Below are 9,484 nucleotides of genomic sequence, written 5' to 3'. Positions count from 1 at the left end.
GCCTTGTTTTTTTTTTTTTTTTTTTTTTTTTTTGAGACAGGGTCTCACTATGTAGTAGTGACTGACCTGAAACTCACTATATAGCCCAGGCTGGTCTCAAACTCACAGCGATCCTCCTGCCTCAGCCTCCCAGTGCTGCTGGGATTGCCACCACGCCCGGCTAGCCTGCTTTCTTCTTTATAGCGGCTTCTTAGCTTGTCAGGTGCTTCCATTTGTGGGCCCTGGTTCGCACCTAAGCTACTCACAATAGCCGTAAGTCCTAGGGTCTCTGTCTCTAGTGGTTTGTTTCCCATTCTTCTCTGTATCCCACAGGATAACTAGCCAAGCAGTTCCAAAACACGTTGACTGATTATTTCTGCTTCTCTAGCACTGTACCATGAATTATTCAATTCCAGGAGCCTCAGACCACCTTATCTTTATGCTGTTATATATACACATGCCCTCACTGAAGACAGATTTTGACATCTACTACCCCAGAATCACACCCAAAACACAAAGGGAAATAGATGTTATTTCTTGGCTTTGGCTTCTAAATGCTTAGGTCCTGTTAATTGAAGCGATTTTCAAAAATATTTTCCTAATCTAATTTAAGAATTTAACACGACTCCCACAAATATACACAATTGAAGAGTGGACTAGGGATGGTGGCACATGCCTGTAATTCCAGCACTCAGGAGGCTGAGGCAGGAGGATTCCTGTGAGTTCAAGGCCAGCCTGAACTACATATTGAGACCTTACCTCAAAAAATCAATCAAACAAACAAAAAAACGTGATTTCCTCTGTTCTCTGTCTTTCCTTCCAGGTCAAAGTTCCACGATAATAGGCGGCACACTGCCCTCCAACACTAGCACAGCGCTGGCCTTGTAGGAAATCCTGAGCGAATCCTTGTCAGTTGGGTAGATGGAAGGATGCTTGGCACTGTGAGGATAAGCACCATACAGGACGCTCCCAGAGATAGGCTGCTCCTTTCTCTGCCTTCAGCACCCACTGGAGTAGTGGAAGGAGGATGAGAAGACAAGGCGGTTAAGCGGCTCTAGTCCCTTTGTCTTTCTAGAGGCTTGCTCTTTCCCAGGTCTGGAATTTATAAAATCCCACATTCTACTTTCCCTCAAACCAAGATCACTGGATTAGAGCCTTAACGGAGGCAGCACAGCTGCCTCTGAGTCACTGCACAGGCAGTGCACACGCTGGTTTGAATTCCTTCCCCAAACCAAAGCCCCACCCGACCCCTGCCGTTACTTCTCTCTTGACACCCTCCCTACCCTCACCCCAAATGTGGACTCCAGAGCCAGCCCTTAGGGTGCTCACAGTGGCTTCCGCAGCCCCGGTGCCAAGCCCGGCCTTGACTCCCGTCTTGACCTGACAGTGGCTCGGGAACAGCCTTGCTTTCCGTGCTGTGTACATTGTTCTAATGGCTCCTTTTCCTTCCCTTGCTTTTTCTCCTCCCTTCCTTCTTCCTTCCTTCCTTTCTTTCTGGCTAGTTATAAAGCTTTTTCATATATTATTTCATTGGACATTCACAACTCTATGCAGTCATTACCATTTCATCTTTATTTATTTTATTTTTGCAGACAGGGTCTCACTCTGTGGTCCGGGGCCGGCCCTGAACTCCCAGGGATCCTCTGGCTTTAGCTTCCCCAGTGCTGGGATCACAGGAGTGCGCCACCACACCTGGCAGTCATTACCATCTTACAAAACTGTGACACAGGGTGAAAAATGTGCAAGTCACACAACTGGTAAGTGGAGGACCCAGATCTGACTCGGGTCTTCAGCCTCACCCAGTACTGCAGGAGTTTGGTGGCTCCAGCTCCTCAGATGGTGTCTGCTGTCCTCACACAGCAGCGGATGTCAGGTGCTAATCAGCAGTGGTGATATAGGCTGAGCAGCCCTGATTTTAAAAATCTAAATACAAAATGTTGTAAAATCCAGAGCTTTCTGAGTGCCAAACTCCCATGCCTGACTTGTGCAATGTGTTGTACTCAAAATGCAGGCACACTGAAAATGTTGCCTAGACTTTTCTCTGGTCATGGATATAGGGTATATAATTACACCTTATATCCTTATGTGTCCAGTGAAACATAGAGGAATTTTATTTGTTTATTTATTTATTTTAAATTTTGTGTTTAGACTTGGGTCGCATCTCTAAGATTTCTCATCATCGGTGCAAATATTCCCAAATCAGAAAAGATCCAAAGTCCAAAACATTTCTGACCCCAGGCGTTTCAGATAAAGGATACTCCGTTTGTAATATTAATCCTAACTCAGCTGGGGTGTAGCCCCGTGGTAGAGGGCTGCGTAGCTCCACAAGACCCTGGGTTTGATTCCCAGCACTACAAATAAAATAATCTTAATTTGCTGTCTCTCCCTCTCTGTATCTCTGCCTCTGCCTCTCTTTCCAGGGTCTTGTGATATAGTCCAGGTTGGCACTGAACTTACTATATAGCCCAGGCTGGCCTCACTTGAAGTCCTCCTGCCTCAGCCTCCCTAGTACAAGAGTCACAGATGTGCACCACCACACCCAGCTTTGCTGGCCAATTTCTTTGTGACAAGCAGAATGTTAAGAAATTCTTCATATATTATCTATCTACCCCTCTATAGCACCACTAAAGAGTTCTGGAGCTCCACTTTACAGACGAGAAAACCATGGTTTATAGAGGTTAAATAATTGGCCCAAGGTCTCCAGCTAGCAAGAGTTGACTCAGATTTTAAACCCAAACCTGGATATGGTGGTATGCATCTGTAATCTAGCTCTTTGGGAGGCTGAGGAAGGAAAGCCACAGCTTGAGGCCAGCCTGTGCAATTTAACAAGATTAAAAAAAATACATAAAAGGGGAGGAGGGGGTGAAGGGAGGGCAGGGGTAAGGGGAAAAAATGAGATTCAAGACTTGTCATGTAGAGGTACAAGATCCCAACAATGAATGTAACTGTACTGTATCCTTAATATGTACCAATAAACTCAATTAAAGCTGAAAAAAAAATAAAAAAATACATAAAAAAATAAAATAAAATAGAGCTGGGCTTGATGGCGCACTCCTGTAATCCCAGCACTCGGGAGGCTGAGGCAGGAAGATCGCTACGAGTTCAAGACCAGCCTGGGCTACACAGTGAGTTTCAGAGCAGTGTAAACTACATATTGAGACCCTGTCTCAAAAAAAACAAAAACAAAAAAAGATTAAAATAAAATAAAGTAAAACAGCAACAAAGACAGGCTAGGATGTAGTGGCAGAGTAACCCTGGGTTTGATTCTCACTACTGCAAAGGAAAAAAAAGAATTTGAACCCAAGCCTCTCTGACATGAACTACAACTCACTTCAAACCTGCTAAAAGAATGAGTTGGGCACAGGAAGAAGCCAGGAGCCTGGTGGGCGTTTTTCCAACCATGTGCCTACCATGCCTTTGCAGCCACAGGGCCAAATGCTAGGGTAAGGTGTTTGATCGCCAAAACTGGGTCAAAAATGAGTCAAGCCATGGTGGTGGGACTGACTCACCGCAGTGTCTGCAAGGAAGCTGGCAGGAAGCTTCAGAGGCTGCTGTGGGCTGATCACTGCCGCCCAGTTGGAGGCCCCGGAAGCTAGCCGCGCACATCTTTCTTGGGTTTCTCTCAGAAACTCACGTGCCTGCTGTGGAAAAGACTCATGCTCAGGGTCTTTTTTTTTCTGGTACCAGGGATCAAACTCAGGACCTGTGCTTTTGAGGCAGGCAAGGTGCCACTGAGCTAAATCCCCCGCCCAGTGTTGATTTTTAAAACTGTTTATTAATAAGGCTGGGCATGGCGGCACATGCCTGTAATCCCAGCATTTGGGAGGCTGAGGCAGGAGGATCACTCCAAGTTCGAGACCAGCCTGGGCTATGTAGTGAGTTCCAGGTCAGCCTCAACTACATAGTGAGACCCTGTCTCAATGTGCCCCCCCCCAAAAATGAAAGAAAGAAAAAAAACCCTGTTTATTAATAAAGAAAGAAAAAGGGATTTACAGTGCTCCATGGCAGGTACCAATACCCTGGTGGGTGTGAGGAAAGAGGGCGGCCATGCCCTCTGGGAAGTCTTTCTTTTTATTTCTTTTTTAAAATTTGGATTTGTTGTTTGTTTATTAGAGGCAATATTTGGCTGCATAGTTCAGGTTGGCTTTGAACTCATGGCATAGTCCAGGCTGGCCTCGTATTTGCGGCAATCCTCTTGCCTCAGCCTCCTGAGTGCTGGGGTTAGGGGCTTGTGTCATTACACTCGGCCCATTCTACTTTCTGATTCTATGAATTTGCCTCTTCAAGAGCTCTTGCCTGACTGGAATCATACCAAGATGTAGCACTTTTGTGTCTGGCTTATTTCACTTAGCACAATGTTTTCAAAAGTCATTCACATTGTAGCACTTATCAAAATTTCTCTCCTCCTAAAGGCTGAATAATATTTCATGGATGTATGATTCATTTCTTTTAACCACTCATTAACTGGTGGACACATGGCTGCCTTCCCTTTTTGCTAGGGGGAGTAATGTTGTCCTGAGCACTGTCTGTGTAAGTCCCACTTTCTGATTCTTGGACATCTATCTATCTATCTATCTATCTATATCTAGGTGTGAAATTGCCCCATCATAGAGTAATTTTGGGCTTAATTTTTTTTCCTCCAGTACTGGAGATTGAATCTAGGGCCTTCACACCGAGCAACATCCCCAGCCCTTTAAAACATATTTTAAAAGTTTTGAGACAGGGTCTCATAGGGTCACTAAGTTGCCTAGGCTGGGTGGGCCTGATCATGGAACCCTCCTGCTTCAGTCTCCCAGCGCGCTGAGGTTATAGGTATGTAGTACCACACCGGGCTCTTTTCCACTTTTCATCATGGGTGTGAGATAGGACTGGAGGTCCCTATGGAACATTGTGTTCCTCAAATCTGAGTGTTCCGGACTCCTGGAATCTGCTCCTCCTCCCAAGGACCCCACTGGCCTCTCTCAGCTCTGAGAAACTGCCGTTTCCTTTGGTGGTGGAAACCACACGGCCCACGAGCGGGTGGCGTGCTTTTCTCCTGCAGCCTTCGGTCTCTCACCTGAGCTCTGAAGAGCCACTCATCTGATATAGAGCTGGACCAAGACACAGCTCAGATTCTGGAAAGAATAAAACCTCCATTCTTTTAGGCCCATGTGGAGAGCATGTCTGCCTAGTCTGCTGAGTTTATGCCCAATTGTTGTTTTAGGCTGATATAGTTATCTTGCTAGATAAGGAGTCTGCCTGCTTTGCTATAATCATAATGATTTATATATGAATATGAGATGTAAGACATGTAATGGAGGATCGCGAGATGGTGATTTCTCCACACTGGCCATAGTCTGTTATATTAGGAAAAAATCCTTATTGGAAGAATAGTTGTTGCCACGGGGCGTCGCCTAGTGTGGAAGAACTCTAGTCTATATAAGGAGGTGTATTCCTTTGTTTGAGTGCCTTCTCCCCACAATTAATAAAGCCTCAGAAGGATCCTGAGTGTTGCGTGTCTCCTTGCTGGCAAGCGGCGCGCGACAGGCCCACAGTGTTCTGATCGCCTTTTTCCGCGTCGTCGTCCAGACCAAAGGCGACTGACGCCATGGGGACTAACTTTGGCTCTGACCTGCCACTGACCTCAGAGCTAGAATGGCATCCAAAGCCTGGGGCAAAATTGTTTCTTGGTGCCATAAGAACCTAGGGGAATATTTTCTACTCTTTGGCTATGGCTCTTAAACTAACTGAATCAGAACCACGGGCAGCCCTGCCTTTGCCAAGGGTCATTGCTGGTGGTGTAGGTCTTCAAGACAGACGCTGGGTGTGGTGATTCACCTCCTGTGTGATCCTCATGACTCCTTGAGGGGAACTCGGAGACCTGGAATTTTGGTCAAAATTCCCTATTTATATTCCCAGAACCCAGGCTCCCTGGGCAACATTTGTTTACATTGTTTAAAACTTACATCCTTTCTGTGGACTTCTGATGTCAAGAGGCTGGTGCGTCAAACCTGTCCTCCGTGTCCGCACCAAACCTGGCCCCATGGCTGTCACCACCCTGGGTTGCTTCAGCCCAGGTCACATCTATCTTTTGGCTTAGAGGTGCTTGGTATTGCTCAGTGCAGAGCCTACCACACAATGGCCTCAGGTTCTGTCCCCAGCACTGGGGGGAAAAGCACCCAATGTAAATTTCTATTTCTTTCAGCCCCTTCTGTCTTCTGCAAAAGCAGGTGGAAAAAAATACCCCTTCTGCATTGCACAAAAAGGAAAATGGAGGCCAGGAGGGAAGTGACTCAGATAAGTTCACAGATGAAGTAAGCTTCATTCTCTGACTCTAGAACCACAGCCTTCCCAGAGGTGGTCACCAACCATCTGCAAGAGGAAACTTCTGGCCAAGCTTGGTGTGCACGCCTGTAATCCTAGGACTCAGGAGGCTGAGGCAGGAGGATCGCTGGGAGTTCAAGGCCAGCCTGAACTACATAGGGAGACACTGTCTCAAACAACAATAAGGAGCTTCCACATGTTGTGCTGAGGCATGTGGTCTCTGGACTCCACAAGTGACACTGGGTTGGGCAGGCAGGCTCTGTTCCTCTTGTTCTTTCCATTCCAGTCCATGAGATAACTGTCCCTCAAATATGGGTTTCATGGTTCAGCCCTTTAAAGGAAAGGTTTAAGCCCTTTCCAACGCAAAACCTGTGACCCTCCAAATTTGGTAAAACAACAGTTCCTAACCATAGGAAAGATGACAGCCTGGTGTGCTGGCACAAGCCTGTGATCCCAGCAATTGGGAGGCTGAGGCAGGAGGATGATCACCATGAGTTTGATGCCAGCTTGGGCCACATAGTGAGTTCAGGCCAGCCTGAATTACATAGTAAGATCCTGTCTCAAAAGCAAAACAAAACAAAAAAACAAACAAAACACTAAGATAGGAAAGATGACCACTACCCAAGTCTGATCACGCCCTTGAACTCTACTTCGCTGCTGAATGCCTCATTTGAATTCTCACTCCCACTACTGCCTCCCCCGTACCTCTCCTCACCCTCCCATTTCACCTAGCCCAAGCCCACACTTAATCCAAGTTGCTCTCTTTGTCTTCCTATATGTCAAGTGAGATTGGTGAGAATTTTGAATTTTCAGTAAAAAACTTCTGCACATTCTTGTTCAAGAAGCTACAGTGGCTTCCTGTGGTACAGGGTCTCAAGTGTAGACATTCACCCAGTGTGTAAGACCTTTTACAATCTGACCTCAGCTGACCTCTTTGTACTTAGCTTTCATTTCTCTGCAATGTTAAGTGTTCCCCAGCTGGGCCAGACTTCTCGCTGTTTATGTACATACACTACAGGTAAGCACACACAAAGTTTATTCTCTGCACTGTAAAATGCTATTCTCAGTCCCTGGTTTGCTTTTTGTTTGTTTATTTGTTTGCTTGTTTTTGGTACCAGTATCGAACTCAGGACCTTGCAAGGCATGCTCAGTGCCACTGAACTAAATCTACAACCCAATCCCTGTCTTTTTTCCAGAAGTCTTGTCTGGAATTTATTTTTTACCCGCCCTCTATCAATCCCAGCCTGACCCATTGTTTAAAATTTGTTCAGGGTCAGGAGATCTTAAAATTTACTGTCTCGGTTCTCTAAGCTTTTACTGCATTTATGGCAATGTATATTGTTTATACACATGGCATAAAATGTATCATCCTCACCATTTTAAAGGTGTATGTTAGCAGCATTAAATATATTCATTGCACTGTGCAACAGACTTCCAAAATCTTATTTTGCAAAACTAAAACTCTCTACGCATTATACAAGAACCACTCCCCCTTCCAATCCCCATTCTACCTCTGCTCCTGTGAATCTGCCTATTCTGGGTATCTCATCTATGTGGAATCTGGTGGTCTTTACGTAACTTTTAGTGACTGGCTCATCACACCTTAACAACATATTGTCAAAGTTTAGCCGTAGTGCTGCATGGGACCGGATTCTTCCTTTTTTGAGTTGGAGTTGCAGTCCATTGTACATGTTGACCATATTTTGTTTATGTACTTATCTGCCAATGGATGTTGAGTTCCTAGCGCTTATCGGTTGTTAAGAACAGTGCTGCCGTGAACATGGGCATGCAAACATCTCTGTGAGACCATCTGCTTTCACGTTTCTGGATGTACTTACGAGAGTGGACCACTTAGTTTTGAGGAATCGCCGTATAACAGCTACACTATTTTACAGTCCCGCCAATGATGCGCAAGAGTTTTAATGTCTCTGCATCCTCAACAAGACGTGCTATTTTCTGCTTTTGTTTGTTTGTTATTTTGTTTTTTTGGTACCAGGAATAAACTCGGGTCTTTGTGCTTGTGAAGCAGGTGTGGCACCACTGAGCTAAATCCCAGGCCCTATTTCTGTTTCGTTGCTGTTATTTTGCATTTTTTCTTCTTTCACTTATGTTATTAGTACATATTTGTTGAACGTCATGATTGCATTCATTCCTTTTCTCCATCCCCTCCCTCCACCTTGTTTTTGTTTTTGCCTCACTGTGTTGTCTGGTCTGGTCTTGAACTCCTCTCAAGTGATTTTCCTGCCTCAGCCTCCCAAGCATGCACCACCATGCCCAGTTTTTTTTTTTTTTTTAAATTTGGTTTTCTAAATAGCAGCCACCCTGCTTAATGGCTTTGTAATTGTTTTCTATAAATTTAATTTGTCTTCCTAAGCAGATTTCAGACTTCTTCAAAATAAGGACCTTGTCCTTTCTCTCCAAGGGCCTTCAGAAAGGCTCGCCTGTCCTAAGCGTGATTTAAGTGCTTGAAAGTACCTTCTGGCGGATTGAAAATACATAGGTTGAGTTGAGCTCAGTTCTTTGATTTTTAGAGCTTGGGGTAGAATTTCTTTTGCAAACTGAACAAGCTGTCTACAGAGCTTCAGGACACTACACCACGGAGAAGAGCGTCTGCATGGGGGATAAGGTCCCTATTGCCTGCTACAAATGCAAATATTGTGGTCATCACCAAGTTCCTAGGTTCATTGTCACTGAGATTAGTTCTACCTGCCTGAAAATGCAAAATGCTATTTAAGTGGAACCCGAAGTCCCTAGAATTTTTTTTAAAAGCAAATAAATAAACAAAACTTGACCTTCAGAAGTTCAGAAGAGACCAGTACAGGAAAAAGGGAGGAAATAGCACAGATAGAAAAGTATTAGTAGGGGCCTGGGGCTGTCATTCAGTGGTAGAGTGTTTGCCTAACATGTGCAAAGGCCCTGGGTTTGATTCTCAGCATCCCACACAGGCTTAAGAAGTACTGACAAATCTAGGTATTCTCAACTCTGCTAGTGCTAAATTTTACTTTGTTTCTCCTGATTCTCCTAAGGTCTTGGGGAGCCAATTTCTCATTCGCTGCTGTAATTTTGAGAAAGACTCTGGGTCTCCAACCGCTTTTGGTCTCTGCATGGAAAAGTCCCTTGGCGTTTTACAAATGAAACTGTCAGTAAGATTCTAACAGAAGCCCAGGTACACATGTGCTGAAGCAATGAACTTTGTGAGAAT

The sequence above is a fragment of the Fukomys damarensis genome, unplaced genomic scaffold (genome assembly GCF_012274545.1).
Source record: "Fukomys damarensis isolate Sample0158 unplaced genomic scaffold, DMR_v1.0_HiC HiC_scaffold_20, whole genome shotgun sequence".
In the NCBI taxonomy this organism is placed as follows: Eukaryota; Metazoa; Chordata; class Mammalia; order Rodentia; family Bathyergidae; genus Fukomys; species Fukomys damarensis.
The sequence above is the reverse complement of the archived record's forward strand: the minus strand, read 5'-3'. Positions refer to the sequence as shown.